The sequence below is a fragment of the Peromyscus maniculatus genome, chromosome 2 (genome assembly GCF_049852395.1).
Source record: "Peromyscus maniculatus bairdii isolate BWxNUB_F1_BW_parent chromosome 2, HU_Pman_BW_mat_3.1, whole genome shotgun sequence".
Taxonomy (NCBI): domain Eukaryota; kingdom Metazoa; phylum Chordata; class Mammalia; order Rodentia; family Cricetidae; genus Peromyscus; species Peromyscus maniculatus.
Window position 1 is genome coordinate 86,497,028 of NC_134853.1, and position 17,499 is coordinate 86,514,526.

Genomic DNA, 17,499 nt, shown 5'->3' on the forward strand with positions numbered 1-17,499 from the left:
ATGACAAGGCCCATGCTTTGGCTGCTCAAGGTGATCAATATGCCCAGAGCCCCTCACAAGAACTCAGAATTAAATCACAACAATCAGACTAGTTTTTATTAAAGACAGAGAACAATAGAAATGCTTTTGATTGTGCCCCACGACTTAAAGTAGAACTAACAAATCCTTTTACATTTTTGTGGTATGCAATTTGAAAGCCATGTCGGTTGTGTTTCAGTTGCAAATCCTAACTTTGACATAACAATAGCAATATTGTAAATAGGACTTATAATGAGGATCTGCTTTATTTTGGACAAGAATCCTGAATAATTGGGACTTTAACTTCCAGCCTTACAACAACTTTGAGGCTAATTTTTCCCTTTACACTAAAAAGTGTGTTGAAAGTGACTTGAAGAAGAGACCTTTCCCCAGGCCTCAGGGTGTTTCCAGGCAAAGATGTAATTTTATATTTATTTGAATTTGATGACCTAGACCTCCTAACTCAAAACAACACCTGGAAACAATATTGGACATGAAGTCCTTTGAAAAGAAAGAAGTTAGAAGGTAGTAGATTAAAGATAAATTACCAGAGAAACAAACCAAATGAAAATGAAACATGAAGAAATGTGTGTGTGTGTGTGTGTGTGTGTGAGAGAGAGAGAGGGAGAGAGAGAGAGAGAGAGAGAGAGAGAGAGAGAGAGAGAGAGAGAGAGAGAGAGAGAGAGAGAGAGAGGTGATTACACAGGTTTCTGAGAGTAAAGAAAAGTGTAGCTGGGGTTCATTAGCAGGTTGTTTGGTTTTTGCTCATTTGTTTGATTTTAGTTGTTCTTTGTATATTTAATGTATTCCAGTTACCATTAGTTCAACTGAAGGCTCAATAGAAAAACAATTTAGTGGTCAAATACACCACATGATTTCCTCACTGGGACAATTACACATATATTATCTTAATAAAGGTCTTATCCAGCTGAGAAGTGGCAACAGAGTAGGCTATAATTGGTTTAACCTGATGTTTCAAAAATATATTTAGCACCTTTTTTAAATGTATCTTCTAGCATTGCATATAGTCATATTCTCAGAAGTCATTCTGTGAAACTGCATATTGAATAATGGAAAAAACTTTCTCTTGGTGTGCCAAGAGACCCCAGTATGGACACGAGAGCCTCAAGACCCCTTCTAAATAGCTTTGAATCTTTCTTACAGTTACATAATACAGAGAGTTCAAACATCAGTGTTGTGACTAGTGGAAGAAGTTACCACCTCTCAATTTTCTTAGGCAAGTCAAATAGTGTTTTCGTCAGAAACTACCGAAATTCTTACAGTCAGTGATTACTGACAATGCCTCACTTACCTCTGAAAAGTGAGGAAACTCATGCAAGTTTTGATGCTAAAACATCTGAATCATAGAGATGGGATGTGAGTGCAGAGACTTACGTTGTCCTTCCTTGAATATTTCTTTCCTCTTTGTGACAGCTGGGTGTGATTAAAGAGCAGATGTTGGCAGTGGTGGCTGAAACAATTGTTGCTACATGAGGACTCTTCTGAGAACTGGATGGATGGGATTATATAGGAAAGTTAGGGTAGAATTTGTGTGGAACCTAGAATAAGTTTGGATTGACATGGATATTTATAGATTTCAAAATACCAGATGGCCCCCCAGATGGGAGACTGGGGTTTCCATTTGAGATTGTTAGATGTGAGACCTCCCAACGATGAAGGATAAATGAGGATGATTTCATTCTTTGCCATATGTGAAAGTGTGTCCTGCTAGCATGGTGCATTGGGGCTAAAGCCTGAATAATCAAAAGGGAAGTTCAAATCCTTGAAACATAGAGATTACAACTCAGAAGACCTGGGCTTCAATATTAATTTCTTTCTAACTTAAATATGCTTTTGACTAATGACAGATCAAATTCACACAACATCTAGAGAACTCTTAGGGTAGTGACTATAGAGGTTACCAATTGAATAAAATATAACTTTTAGAGTCTCAGGGACCATAATTTTGGAAGAATGAAAAGAAATATATGATTATTTGCTGAAGGAAAATATCACCCAGCCATTAAAGATAATAGCCCAATTAACCCAAACAGCTATGGGAAACCAGATGCAGCGTCTGAGTTGGTCTTTAAAGGATTTTATCCAACACTGTCATCCAGGCCAAAGGAAGAACAAAGCCAAAGGCGCAGTGGCTTGGCCCTGGTGAGAAAGCAGTTGGAACACTGTGGTAAAGTGCTGAGTTTTAATTCTGTATGAGTTAGGGCAGCTTACTATGCTAGGGCTGGAGAGACAGAAATGTGATTAATAGCCCATGAAGGGATAGATAGTCAATGATGATTTTTGACCAGATATCATTGATGTTTCAGAAAAAAGTAAGAAGAAATTTCAAATGGTTGTCACAATTTTAGCCTTGATATTGACATATTAACAAAATGTGGATTCTCTCCTAGTCCATCTCTACCCTAGACTTAGGTTTGAAATGAGAAAGTCTATTCCTCAGGTCCTTCCAGAAGCAATCAACAGAGTGTATCTCTATAGTGTTCAGAGAAACGTAGAATCAAGGGACTTATTTATTCCTCACCAGAAATCCTGTCCCTACCCTTAGGACAGAAGTTAATCTATGAACAATTTGAAGCATAGGTTTAACAAACCAAGAGAGCTGGCTCCATACCACTGTGCTCTCCTTGTCTGCACATCAACTCCAGGTATTTCTGGACCTAAACCTCCCTGATTAGCATTCTTTACTAGTACTGACACAAAATACAACTTGTGTTTTAGTGTGTCCTGGGGACATGGTCTCATCTGGATCCTCTACATTTACTTTTGAGTTTTGGATTAAACATTATTCTTAAATGTTAATTGAGAATTAGGCTGGTGGGTATTTATAGGAACTTCATTTTCAAAAAGAAAAGGAATTTGTTTACTTCATTTGTCTAAAATGTCACCCCATGCTAAAGATTAGTCTTTTCAGGAATGTTACTATTTAACTAACTTCCAAGAAGGAGACTATTAATTTAATTTTATAGAGTAAGTCTCGTCCCAGGGGCTCAATAGCAAGCAAAGACTCGTAAGCATCCAGCAGTTTTATTTCTTGTGCTATTCTATGAGTTCTTTAAAATTTCACATGCAATACTCAGAAAATTTAAGTACATCATTGCATGTATTAAAGAACACACTTGTCCCCTCATTTCAAAGAACTATGAAAATCTCTTTGTCACGCTCTGGGTTAGAGTCCTAGATTCCCATGTTATTTGGAATTTTACTTGAAAATAAGTGAATAATTGGAGTTTGGGTGGGGAAGAGATTTGAGTATAATACATGTGACAAAATATTTTCAGAGATTTGGGATGTTTATTTATGTATAGGGTATAAAAAATAGAAGATAACATCAATTCAATTAAAATCATGAAGTTAGCATTGAGCTTGTAAGTTAAAATCCTTATATACCTGAATGGGAAGCTTTGTTTTTTGGGGGGGCTGCCTTTTATTTTTGAGAGTAAGGTAACCCAGACCCTAAAGACAATGTCACATTTTCTCTCATCTTAGGCTGGTAGCTCCAAATCTTCAGATGTGAGTATCTATCCTGGAGTAACTGCAGAAACCAATAAAATAAAGAGGTGCATTTGCTGGGGTAGGGAAAGGGGGGCCAATATAGAGAAGAATATCAGGGCACATGAAAGCCTTGGTTTTATACCCATTATATTAAAATGCTCCTGTCAACAAAAATTGGGAAATGGTAATTTTATGTCTCTGGTAAAGACATAAACCCAGAGAGACAATAATTGTGTTTATGAAATAAGCACTGGAAGGATGGAGCTGGGGCAGGATGCTAAGCTTTTATTCTCCAAGTGGCTGACCTTGTTGAGCAGCAAGAACCATCCCAAGTTCTGGTTTTAGTGATCTGACTACACTCCAAATATAAGCAGACACTGAAGGAACATTGAATCCTACAGTGATCCTGGCATAATATACCCAGTGCTTCTTTGAACATAGACCACTTTGTATGATGGTAATAAAGGTAGGAAAAACAAAACAAACAAACAAACAAAAACACAAAACATCCTCCAACTAACCTTCCATAAGGCTACTTGAATTTCTTAGATGGCTTTGATATCTTAGCATGGCAATTTAGAGAAGTTGTGTATAACCTTTTTCAGGACAAATGGTATCAATTTGTTTAAAAAAAACAAACAAACCTGTCTTTTAACAATTTCTCCTTTTAAGCAAATATACTGGAATTCAGAGCACACAATGACTGCATATTAGCTTTAGTTTGGAGTATTTTTGTATTTTTATTTTTTTCATTTTTGTATTGCTAATTTAAATTGTACTAATTTACTGTAACAGTTAATATTGTATGAACTGACTGCATCTGAATATACATGTTCATATGTATGTGCAGCTATGTGTGCAGCTTTGTGTATGTGTGTGGAGGCCAAAGGTTGATTTCAGTGTCTTCCTCCATGGCCTTCTAGCTGAACCTAAGGTTCACAGACTTGGCTAGATTTGGGGATCCTACCTCTGCTTTTCATGTACTGTGATTGCAGGCAGGCCACCATGCCCACTGACTTTTACGTAGGTGCTGGCTTCCAGACACTCATCCACACCCTTGCTTGATGATGGATGGCTTCAGTTCCTCACTGAGCCATCTATCCAAGCCTGGGTTCCATATCTCAGTCCTATGAAAGAGACAATTCCATTTCAGCATGAAGTTTGGATAGATATTTAAACCATAGCACTTTTCAAAAAAATAACTATATTTCTTAGAAAACTATACTCCAAAACAAAATGGAAAAGCTAGAGATGTGGCTCAGTGGCTAAAGGGCACTTTCTGCTCTTCCCAGGAGCCAAGTTCAATTCCTTGCAGCCACATTGGGTAGCTTACAAATACCTGTAACTCTAAATGTAAGGAATTTGATACTCTTTTCTTTCCTCTGTGGATGCTCACACATACTTGGCATTCACTCACACAGAAAAACACACATACACATGTATTAAAAACTTAAAAATAACGTTTTTTAAATGAGTGAGAAAATGATGCAAATTTAGAGCAATGATAGTTGAGGAAGTTTGTTATTAGTGTTTTTTTTTAGATGAAAATGTAAGAACATAAGGCCATAACTCACAGAATTTACTCCAGTGGAGATAGCTGCATAGAGCAATACATAAATAACCCAATTTAAAGTTCAGAATTTTGTAGGTCTTCTGTATATTTCTTTTTTATATTCTTCCAGGAAACTAGCTGTATCTGCTTTTTTTTTGTTCAACCTGCAGACTCCTGTTCATGCTGTCAAAATTAGACATTTTGAATGTGATAATGTAACTATAAAATCTGTATTATTTTTGTATGTATGTATACATATATGGATGTGTGTGTTTGCATGACTCTGTGTGTGTACACATGTGCACATGTGGAGACTAGAGGTTGACATCAGATGTCTTATTGTTCTCCAACTTACGTTTCTGAGACAAAGCCTCTCACTGAACCCAGAGTTTACTGGTTGACTAGACTGCCTAGTAAACAAGCTCCAGGGCTCCTCCTGTCTCTGCTTGCCCAGAGCTGGCAGCACAGGTGAGCCCAGCTTTGTATTTTTTCTTGTAGTGTAGTGACTATTCTTGATTTTCAACTTGACTACATTTGGAATGAATTAGAATCCAGAAATGGAGGGCACACCTGTAAGAGATTATCTTTGCTTGGTTGGAAGTGGGTGAATCCACTTCTAATCCAGACCTTTGATTTAGGAAATCACTCACTTTGATCTTATCTTTAAGGCAAGAAGATATACCTTTAATCTGGACCACATCTTCTGTTAGAAAATTATATATAAGGACATGGAAGAAGGAAAGTTTTGCTTATTGTCTGCATGCCCTCAACTTGCTAGCATATCCATTCCTTCACTAGCATTGGAGCCTACTTCTTTGGGATTCCAGCATTTACAGAAGAACAACCAAGACATCCAGCCTTGTGAACTGAGAAACTACTGGATTTTTGGACTTTTTATTCAGAGCCAGCACGGTTGGATTAGCTGGAGTGCAGCCTCTAAGTCATTCATATGAGAATGAGAGAGAGAGAGAATTCATTCTACAAGGTCTGATGCTGACTTATACACTCAGTTCTGGGGATCTAGACTTAGGCCTTCATATCTGCCTACTTTGCCCACTAAGCCATTTCTCTAGATTTATAATATGACAGCAACTACTCAACATGCCATTGGTAGGTGAGGGTTACAAACTGTCCATTTTCCTAGAGTTATTCCAAACTATTTTTAAAATATCTATTCTTTGACAGATATCATTGTTTAAAGGTCTGTTTCATTGTTTCAGTAGTAAATTAATGACTTGTAAAGATTTCCATAAGTTCTTGAAACCAAAAATGACAATTGCCACAAAAGTACTTTCTTGGTCTTCAAATATTGCATCTGAGTTGAGGTACCCCTTTAGTGTGTTTCCAGTATATCTATGGAAAAGTCCACATTTTCCCCCAAATTTAGTGTCTTTCTTAAAAAAGTCCCCCATTTGTGTGCATTTTGTATTGAATGCTGGAGTCCTGGGTTTTCTGATTCTGTTGGTTTTCTCATTCTCAGATCTCTCTGTGTTATTATTTCTTACAGGTCTTCAAGTGAACACCTTCTGATTCATAGAACAGAGATAGATCTCTCTGATGTGCTTAGATGTGTGGCAATGTGATGCTTATCCATGGTTATTAATTTTGCCCTTGTTTTGCAATAGAAAATAACTAAATTCAATTTTAAATCTACCATACAGGCTGCAGTATACCAATATGATAACCTGGTATAAAGCAATGAAAAAAATATCTTGAACTTTTGCAGAAATATTTCCAAGTGAGTTTAGTTGATAAAAATGAGAGGCAGGCCTAGGATACATGTGTGAATGTAGGTGTGCTTAGAGGTGCATTAAATAACCCTAGTGACAAATAAAAGAATGTTTAACAGTAATTATTTGTAAGAGGAGCAGCAGGAATAGGAACTATGCAAGGCACAGGAATGGCATGATTTCTCTTTTGGCATTGCTCTTCTGCACACAGAATCTAGCATTTGCTTTCTGGTCCATCTTCTATAGGTTCTCAACCAATAAGCAACCACTTGTTCTTCCTTATTGCTAATGAAGTCCATAACATAATGGATTTGAAAATCCTAATTAAAAATCTATGCTGCATATAAACTCTTTGGAATAATTCATTTTCAATAGGGGGACTAGAATTACCGAGTGAGCTGCTCCAACTAATGAGTCTTTTTCAGAGTTTCAAATGGATACTTTTGATTATAACACCACGATGCTGTGTTTAAAGTATAAAATGAAAGGAACCAAGAGTATGATTTAATATTCTTAAGAGTGGGCCTCCAGAATCACAGTTACTTACACAAATTTGAAATTTTATTTTTTAAAATATTGACAGTTTCACAAACTTACAGAATAAACTCCACTGTCATTCCCATCCATCATCAGCCCAGCCCCCAGCTGTAATCCTTCCTTTTAGGAAGTGTTCTTTCTACCCTTATATCCTTTTGTAGCTCACTGAGTTTAGTAAGAGTTGCTTTCAGATGTTTGTGTGGGAGTTTATTTAGTGTAGGAAGGGTAACTTACCAGTGATTTCAACACAAAAGAAAATGACACACCATCCCCCAAGAGCCATGAGTTGCTAATGGTCTCTCTAGAAAGAGGACCCCTCTTCCACCCATGATGAAATGTTAATGGGTTAAATTTATGCAGGGCTTGGGCTGAGAACCACAAAAGACAATCACAAAAATCGTGAAATACACAAACAGAACAGGTTCAAGTTAGTAGTCTCTTTTCTAAAATTTGAGCCTTATGGGTTTTGATAAGATTATAAATTGTATAATAAGGACAAAATTCAGATGATTTAAGATCTCAGAAAAGGAACCTAGCAGAGTACTTCCTCAAATGACTGATCAGGAGGAATGCATCCCCAAGGAGGCTGGCTTAGGAGCATCCCTTCCTAGCCTTGGCTTCTCATCAGAGCAGCCACTGATGCTACATTTACTTGAATAGATCCTTATTTCAAGTTTGGGAGACAACATCTAAAGCTCCTTGGCTAGATTTTTTTTTTTTTTTTTTTGGTGTGTGGAATATGGATTTTTTTTAATTAAGAAAATTTTATTCATTTTACATACCAATCATACATCCCCCTCTTCCCTCCTCCTGCCCCTCAAGCCTCTCCCCCAACCTACTCCCCATTCCCTCCTACAAGAAAGTAAGGCCTCCCATGGGGAGTCAGCAGAGCCTGGTGTATTCAGTAGAGACAGATCCAAGCACCGCCCCCCTTCCCCCGCCTCAATGCTGTGCAAGGTGTCCCACAATAGGTAGTGGGCTCCAAAAAGCCAGCTCATGCACCAGCAATAGATCCTGATCCTACTGCCAGGGGGCCCCTTAAGCAGATCAAGCTACACAATTGTCTCACTTATGCAGAGGGTCTAGTCCAGTCCCATGGAGGCTCCACGGCTGTTGGTCTAAAGTTCATGAGTTCCCACTAGTTTGGTTTGGTTGTCTCTGTAGGTTTCCCCATGATGATCTTGACGCCCCTTGCTCTTAGAATCCCTCTTCTCTCTCTTCAACTGGACTCCTGGAGCTCAGCCTGGTGTTTGACTGTGGGTCTCTGCATCTGCTTCCATCAGTTACTGGAGAAAGGCTCTTTGATGACAGTTAGGGTATTCACTGTTCACTGATCTGATTCCTGGGTAAGCCAGTCCAGGCCCCCTCTCCACTATTGCTAGTAGTCTAAGCTGAGGTCATCCTTGTGTATTCCTGGGAACTTCCCTAGCACCCAATTTCTCCTTATCCCCATGATGTCTCCCTCTATCAAGGTATCTCTTTCATTGCTCTCCTACTCCATCCCTGTTCTGGCTCGACCATCCTGTTCCCTTATATTCTCATGCTCCATCCCCTACCCTCATGAGTAAACTGGGGATCAGGGGTGGGCAATGGCAGGACAGTTTTTTGAGAGGTGAGATATACTCCATCATCAATAGGGACCAATTGTTGAAAAATATCTTAGATATCTTAGATGGGTCTGCTTCAAACAATAGAGATGCATCTTGCCTGAGTATTCATCTGGAAAGTAGCCAACTCCCTGACTTCCCTGACTTGTTTTCTGTAAGGAGCTACTAGTCCAAGAGCTCTGAAAAAGCTGAGATCCTTGAGAAAACCCCTCTTTTATATCATATTCTTGTTAGCAGTAGAAGCACTACATATGGGATCTGATAGATATGTAGTTTGATAGATATGGGCCCTGATACTGCAAAGAGTTTAATTTCTTTAAGCCTGTTTCAAGAATGCAATCTATCTATCTATCTATCTATCTATCTATCTATCTATCTATCTATCTATCTATCTTCATAAAATTAAATTAGATTGTGCTTACAAACATCTAGCATAATAACAGAATAATTAACTACTTTATGTTTCTTTAAATTATCTATTATCATTAATTCCTGTATTCATTTACAGAGGGAATTATGTACTGGAGACCAATTAACATATATTTCCCAAAGAACAAATAGTAAAGGAGAGTATTGCTCTTTACAGGGTCTCTTAAGGCTTATCAAAGATCTCTATGTCCCAAGTTTGGCAGCTCTTGCGGCACATGATGTCAATCACAGCTCTGTTACTGCAATCTTAGCACCACCTATGGGAGGTGGTACTATTCATAGACATGCTGTGAAGGATACCAGGACTTCAGCTCTACAGGGATGAAGATGGTTTCCCCTCAGCATACATTAGAAACTGCCTAAGATGGTTAGATTGTAATCACAATTTACCCAGACATCATACATGGTAAAAGTTGATGAATAATAACATCATAAAAGGGAAAAAGTAAAAGTAGCATTTCAATAACAGAAATAACATACACCTACCCTAGCTTGTCTGGGTTTAATTGACTTAACATATGGTCCTTGTCAAGGGCCTCAGAATTAGCACAGTATTCATATATGTTCTCTACTGCTTCACCCTCCCGGTGAGACCTCAAGAGTGGGTGCATCAAATGAGAATACAAAGGTAAAAGATTGGTTTCTTTTTAAAATTATTTTTAAATCATTTTAGTTTTTATTTTTTTATTAAGAAAATTTTTTTCACTCATCTTATACACCAATCAAAGATCTCTCTCTTCCTTCTTCTCATCCCCCCAGCCTCTCCCTCCCAATCCACCCCCATTCCCCCCCCAATAGAAGGCAAGTCCTCCCATGGAGAGGCACATCCAGTAGAGGTAAGTCCAAGCCCTTCCCCACTGCCTCAAGGCTATATGAGGTGTCCCATCATAGGTAGAAAAAGCCTGCTCCTGCACCAGGGATAGTTTCTGATCCTACCACCAGGGGGCCCCCCAAGAAGATTAAGCTACACAGTTGTCTCCAATGGCTGATGGAAGCATATGCAGAGATTGACAGCCAAGCACCAGGCAGAGTTCCAGGAGTCCAATCAAAGAGAGAGAAGAGGAATTCTATGGGACAAGTGCATCAGGATCATGATGGGGAAACGTATAGAGACAACCAAACCAAACTTGTGGGAACTCATGAAAGTTGGACCAATGGCTGTGGAGCCTAGGTGGGACTGGACAAGATTGGCTTCTTAAGTGAAGGTACTAAGAGCCCTATGAGCTAATGGTCCACACTCTGTGGAAAATAAAACTGTTAAAGAATCATGAGTGGCTAAGGACTGTCCTTGGACATGAACAAAACATCATGACTGGTCGGTAGTATCTTCAGTCTTCTTTTGCCTGAGGAACTTAGCCAGAAGTCCACCTCCTCTGGCAGGTTTCTAGATGCTACCTGCTGTGGGATGTTCTGTATGTCCTGTGGGAGCCCGTTCTTGGGTTCCTCGTGGCATAGAGGATGATTAGGACCACTGGCCTGAGTGCAGGTGTCTGAGATGATCTACACTTGGCTGTGCTGGGGGATGGTCTGTATGTCAAGTTGCTCTGATTGGTCAATAAATAAAACCTGATTGGCCGTGGTTAGGCAGGAAGTATATGCGGGACTAACAGAGAGGAGAAATAAGAGAACAGGAAGGCAAAAGGAGTCACTACCTGCAGCAGCCGCCAGGACAAGGAAGATGTAAAGTACCGGTAAGCCATGAGCCACGTGGCAAGGTATAGATTTATAGAAATAGACTAATTTAAGATATAAGAACAGTTAGAAAAAAGCCTGCCATGGCCATACAGTTTGTAAGCAAAATAAGTCTCTTCAGCTAGGAGAGTCACTAAGAAGTCAATAACAGAATCCTGTGTTGAATACAGATGACAAGCCGAAGTGTCTTGATGAATAAGCATGACACATGTTCTTTTCACTGAATATAGAAAAGGGGGAACTGGCTAAACATATAGAGAAGAAAGCATAAGGGTAATTTAATATCAAAGTGATAAGGAGGGTGTGGAGTTGGCTGTACACAGCATATAACAATATCACATTTCAGTTGTGATACTCATCTGTTAAATGATTTATTGGATGATTCAATTGGAAATTATAATCAGGACAGAGCATAGCACCAACAGAAGTGCTACTTATAGTCTGCACTTAATGACATCAACCATCCTGTGAGGTAGACTATCTGCTCCGGTTTTCTGATAAGCGAACTGAAGATTGCTTCGATCGTTTGGTTGAGTTTACCCAGAGAGTTTTGTCGTGGAGCTTGACCCTGTGCTCTCTCACTTGACTATCCTGTGTCCTTTGTTCTAGGCATGGCATTTCAGGGCTCACATGTCTGAATCAGTGAACCATGGGCCCTTTCAGGGCTTTGATTGGATTGATGTTTTGTGAAATTGCTTGGCCTGGTTCAAATAAGTTGGACTCCAAGTTGCTATACATTTCTGGAATAGAAAACTAACACTGGGAGTGAGATAGAGGAAGTTCGGGACAGACAGACAGACAGACAGACGAACAGACAGACAGATGATCCAGAAGTTTGCTTTACAAGGACAGCCCATCCCTTAGAAGGACTCTATGGCCAATATACCTCTGATTTGCTGCTTCCCAGGCCTTGTAACTACAGTCCCTGGAAGATGTTCCTGCCAGATCCCATTCACAGACAGAGTGAGATCATTCTTTCAGGCCTGGCCTGTTTTCCGATGCTGGGAGACATCCTGAATAAATGAATACACAAATGAGCAACTGAATGGCTCCATGGGAACGATGAACAGAGTCGTCCTCAGGAAATCCTTAAGCTTCAGCAGGCTGGAGCAGTCCATAGAAAAATCTGACTTGGTGTTGTAGGTGAATAGGAGCCTTGCATGGGTTATCTCATCTGCTGTGTGTTTCTCTATTTCCTTCCATTTTCATACCCCCACAGGGAGACTACTGAAGGGCTTAAATCTCCCTGTAAAATAACTTTAGTGGGGGACTACTATTCATAACCACTCAGGAGGAACTGATGAAAAGAAAAATGGATTTAAATTGAAGAGTTGGAGTTTAATTGTACAGTTCCTCACTAGATAAGGAATAAATTAGAGCTTATTTAGACATTCAGTTACATCACGTTGTAAGTAGTTAGGAGGAAAATATTTACTTTATTTGATATTCTAGGAGTCATATAAGGAAGGAGGTACAAATATTTCTCTGGAAATAAAAAAAAATATTTTAAATTACTTCACTTAATAGTTTGAACTCTGACCGATAGCTCACAGTATTTGGTCATTAGTGAAGTTTTTAATCCATGATATTAATTGAGAAACTACTATGACACTGGGTTAAACTGAGTGTATTTTGTGTGTTCCATCATCTGTCCTCAAAAGGGTGATCGTCTAGCTCAAGAATGAAGATCTGTCAACACTGTTAACACCTAGCTTGCTGGAGAAAATAAAAGGTCCTGACAGGTTTAAAGATGACAGAAGAGTAAGAATTTCCAGTCTTTAGGCATCCTAAAGGAGAAGTAAGTTTCATTTTTTTTTATCTTCATCCTTGTGCATTCTTTGAACACTTCTCCTCAGATGGAAGGAAGGGGGAATTGTGGCAAACTGTTCTTGTGGCATTGAAGAATTGTTTTAGAGTACTGAAATATTAATAGTCATGTTCAAAATGGTTTTCACTCCACAGCAGTGGAGGGATGCTTTTTTGAGGTTTTGTTTTGATGTAGGAGTCAACATGGGAAATCATTTAAGGGAAAGAACAGGGACCCTCATTAGATGCAAAAGAAGTGCTTCAAGAAGTGGGAACAGGCAGTGATTTCTCTGAAAGAACCAGGGGTGGGTGGGAACCTTACAGAAACCATTAACAAGCTACGGCTTGGGAAGTTACGTCTTCTCAGATTATACTCCTGAATGGTACTTAGGTTTTGAAAACACTTTGCAACAAAATTAACCTTTACGCCAGCAATTTATAAAAACACAGTATTAAATATTGGGGTGGGCAGAATCTGAAAGGCCAGCCGGGCTGACCTGTTCACTGAACAGAGAAGGAAACTCAAACCTAGGGAGCTGTTTGTTCAAAGCTGAACAGCTCACCTCCTGGCCCCTTAAGTTTACTTACAGAGAATTAGAACTCAAATGGAATGCTTACAGTTCAGGTTGTTCAGTCATTACATCATGTATTTATTACCACAAGAACCTAAATTGTCTTTCAGTGACTACACCAAGAATAATTTGAAGATGTAGTAGAGAAGAAAACAGAATGAGAGGATGCTCTGTATGTTTAAATTTTCCACTTGGGTCAATTTAATTTTGCTTAAAAGAATTTTTCAAATAACAAAATGTAGGACCCATCCCATTAGAAGGCCAGAGGCCTTCCATGATTTTTTTATTCCATAACAAGCTTGGAGGAATCTTGTTAACAGAGAGGGTGGTCCTGTCTGCCACCTGTGGTGAGGAATTTTACTTGGAATAATTGGAATGTTTCTAAGAACTTTGAACACCAATAAAGTCTTGGAATGTAGTCTAAACATGAAGCACAAAGAGTTCACAATGGGGTAGAAAACCAATAATTTGAAGTAAGAAGTTAAGTTACTTTTGAAATATGAGGTAATTAGCCAACATCTTCTCTTGAGGCCAGAACCTACCTTCTGTCTCATAGAGTTGGCTAGCCTTAGGGAACCTTAAAAACATCTTTGTGTCTAACAGCATCAGGTTTCTGTTCAAAAAATTCTCTCTGCTTGATAACCACCTGCTTCTAAAACATATTTTTTCATTTGTTTTTATTATTATTATTATTTTTTTTTTTTTGGTAATACAGAAAGTACCATTTTAATCATATATAAGGGGCACTGCCTCCTTTTCTTCCCTCTTTCCCTTTTCCCCTTCCCTTTGTCACCCCTTCTCACTCCCTCCTTCTTTTCTGTTCTTTTTAAGGCATCACTTCTTTCAGGAGGATCTGCCAATCATGAATCTTTTCCCCTCTCCCTGTCCCAACTTGAATGGAGAACTTCCCTATGGTCCTATAGCACTTTGTGCTAAAGTTGTTCTCACAAAATGCTATACTTACTCCAGACATTCCAAAACTCATTATGAAGTAGAGAAAGTAATAATCACATAATTAATTCCCACTCAATTAAAAGTGCTTGAAATTTATTGACTCAGAATTTAAAAACTGTTTTCTTGAAATTACCTCTTATTCAGATTGTCTTCACCATCCTCAAGGGAGTTTAAAACTCACGTAGAACTTCCTTAGAGTTCAACAAATGTGGCAATTAAGTGATAATCATCCAAACTATAAACTCTTTTGTTGATTTAAATAGCAAAAATTTAAGGGTGTTATAGTAGATCAGTGAATAAATAATAGGAGTGAAAGGATCAGGGCCAAGGATAATATTATGAAATAATTAGTAGCAAACTCCTTTCCAGTACACAGTAGACATTACCCATGTTTTTATGAAAATAATGTGAACTGTGTTTGTAGTTAGGCTATCTAAAACAGTCAAGTGCTAATAAAGAATCAGGTTCTCTAAAACCCATAAAAAAGATAGCCATGTAAAAGATGTAAGTCTTATTTTTCAGTACCTTACATGAAATTCTTTGCAGTTACGCCATACAAAACTGAAACATCAATGGGAAGGTTTGTGTTATTAACTAAACACTGTTTTCCGGTCATGTTGTCCCCAAACTGTAGCTAAAATAAGCTATCTTTTCCCCCAGGGAATTACCAAAGCCTGGAAACCCTGAGTATACCTAGGCATAAATCTCAAGAGGGAAGAAACATGTCTAAACCTTTGATAAACTTATATGTATTTGGATCCTTGAAAATGTTTAGTTTATATGGTAAACAGGATAAGATTGTCCAAAGAGATGTGAACATTAGAAAAGTACATGCGTGTAGGCACTTCCATGAAGGTGGTAATGGTCTTTGGAGTATAAAGAGAGTTATGAAATAGGTCTCAGTCATTCTTATGAAGTCCTCTCTAGTCCCAAGTTCTCAGCAGTGAAACCCTATGATCATAGTTCCTTGATCCTGGTGAGAGAACTGTGAGACATCAGGATTGCACAGATCCAAGTACAGAGGAAATATCATTGGACCACTGTTCAGAATGTGAATGTTCCATCAACTTCCTATGTGATCTTGTGTAGTCTCTACCCTTGTAGACCTTAGATTCCATATATGTGATTTATTTTTTGATAATTTGATGATTAAAAAAATATCGATTTTTTTCCTGGAAGAGACCTGCCATATCAAAGATATTTAACAAGCATGTTCTTTTTTTTTCATTCATATAGTTGACCACAATACACATTTCTATACCTATGTGACAATTATAGGGTAAATCATATATATGCATGGAAGACTTCAGGGAGAACCTGGAAACAAACTATTTCAAAAACTATTGGTAAAGATTTCATTGTTTATGTGAATTATAGAAGAAAAGTAATACTTGAGTCTACCTTCAGGACATGGTCATTGGACATTTCTGCAAATTTATTTGCAATAACTTCCTAGTTCCCTTATTATAAGCTATATAGCATTCCTTAAACTGATCAAATAAATTCTCATGTTTAACTTTGTACTTTGTTTTATGGGAGAGCTTTTGTCTTGCCTTCTTTATAGATTTACTCAAGATGTTAACTGGTCAAAGTGCTGAGAATAAGAGACTGAGTGCTCAACTGTGAATGGGACATCACGTTTCAAGAAGTATCATAGAAGAGGACAAAATAATGTAAGCTGAAAGATAGTGAGGATTTCTGTTAAATATTGTCTTCTGGATGTGACATTACAATCACAATTGCTATGGCTACCTGCAAAAGACCTATACAAGATCAAGTCAAACAAAGTTAGAACATAGATGGGAAAAGATAGACTCTAGGACACCTACTTGTTACTGAGAAAATATTGGAGGGAGGGTCATTATTTTCTGAGGACTTGACCACTGATAGGTTTTCAATACTCTAATTATGGATGGCTCACACCTTAATCCAGACATGGTTGCTGATTTCTGTAACTCTAGCATTTGATAAGCTAATGTAGTAGAATGCCAAATATTCTAGGCTACCTTGAGCTGCACAGTGAGTTCAGGCTAGCCTGAGATAGAGTTCTAGCTACTATGTCAAAAACAAAAGGAAAGATAGAGAGAGGAAGAGAAAGGGGAGAAGGAAGAAAAGAAAGAGTAAGGGATGATATCTCCCCTCCCTCTGTCTGCTGCTTCACATTTGTATTTCTAAGCTATTCTCCTAAAGTTTAGACTATGGGTGTCATCTTGGAAAGGAAGCATACATTGTCCATGTGGCATTTCTGCTTGTGTAGATTAGAAACATTTTGTATTTAAAATATCCCAAATTACCTCTTTTCCACTGTCCTCTATAACAACCATTCCACTGTATGCTTTGTCATATTACCCATCTCAGTAGTTTATACCTTCATTGACACAGGACAATACCCCAAAGGTCCATCATGTCCATTTTCTATGTATCCTTATGTATCCTTCATATCTCAGTAGCTTCTATCCCAAAGAAACGATTTTGATTGTTTGTTTTTTTTTGCCATAAAAACTGGACTTGTTCTCTTATTTTACATTCATTAAATACTGTATATTTCTTCATGTCATTCAGTCTATTCAAATAATATATTTACTTGGGTGTTATATCTTTAACTTTTAATTTTTGAGATTAGGATAATATCTATCATTTCCATTGTATTTCAAAGGCCAAAAGTCCTATTTAACTCACAAAAGATTCAATTAATGTAGATAGACTCTAAATGAATGGTGTGTAGCTGCTTCCAATTATCTTCTGTAGGATGACCTATGTGGTGGTTTGAATGATAATGACCCTAATAAGTTCATATGTTTTTATGCTTGGTCCCCAGCTGGTAGAACTGTTTGGGAAGGATTAGAAAGTATGGCCTTGTTGGAGCAGGTGTGTCACTGGGACTCATCTCATTCTCTCTCTCTCTCTCTCTCTCTCTCTCTCTCTCTCTCTCTCTCTCTCTCTCTCTCTCTCTTTCTCTCTCTCTCTCTCCCTCTCCCTCTCCCTCTCCCTCTCCCTCTCTCTCCCTCTCTCTCCTTCTCTCTCCCTCTCTCTCCCTCTCCCCCCCTCTCTCTCTGCCTCATGGTGTGTCTTAAGATATGGTTTACCAA